This window comes from Apis dorsata, unplaced genomic scaffold, assembly GCF_000469605.1.
Source record: "Apis dorsata unplaced genomic scaffold, Apis dorsata 1.3 scaffold_139, whole genome shotgun sequence".
Lineage (NCBI taxonomy): Eukaryota > Metazoa > Arthropoda > Insecta > Hymenoptera > Apidae > Apis > Apis dorsata.
Window position 1 is genome coordinate 197018 of NW_006263431.1, and position 965 is coordinate 197982.

Here is a 965-nt window from a genome sequence, read left to right on the forward strand (position 1 = left end):
GAGAGAAAGGCGAGGATTTGGCCCGCCGCGGGGTCCACGCGGTCCACGTCGATTTCACGACGTGTCCTCAACCGGGACATCCAGGAACGTTATAAAAGGTCTTAATCGGAATTCGAATCGAGTCGGAAAGGGACCTCCCCCCCTTCGATACCGATCTGACCCCGCATCGGCGTGTGCTCGAGCGACAGGATCGAAAGCGGACTTCACAATAGAGCAGAGCCTCGAGAGATTTACGATAACGTCGCGAGTCGTGCATTCATCATGGCGGAGGGGACAGCACGAGATCGTCAAAATCGGACCGCTCTGACATCGTCCCGTGTCGTCGAATGAACGAGTTCGTAGTTCTCTCCATCCTGTCCCTCGTCGATCCAATTCTTCTTTCCACGATTCATTTTTACACGATTCTCGTGAAGAATGGATGAGGGGGGATAGAATTGGCGCGTATTTTGAATTCTGGGAGGGATTTTTGGAAATAATTTTTTAACCTACGCAAAACGATATAAATAGAGATTCTTCGCTATTTCCACTTCAACAATTATGATATTACACAGTAATAGAAAAGCTATAATTTGAACATTCAAAATCGTAAAAATTATTTTCATGAAATATAATTAGTTAGTACGATTTTCTAAGATTGTAAACTGAAATATTTTCGATGTAATATTAATATATCTATAACATGTATATACATACCTTATTCGTATACGTACAATTATTATCTTAACTACTCGGATATAAAATTATAAATTAAATTATTGTTGCAAGTCGTAATTAGAATTTAGAATTTTCTGGATTCTATGTCTACGCTGATGCATCGAGATTTAAATATTATTCTTCCCCGGGAAGATTTCTTTGCATCAGTGAACAATACACGCGCAATGATTTTTCCTTTAAAAAATATGCCTTTGAAAATTATTATTAATGTTTGGATTATTTTGTAACGTTGGAATTAATTAAAAAAAAAA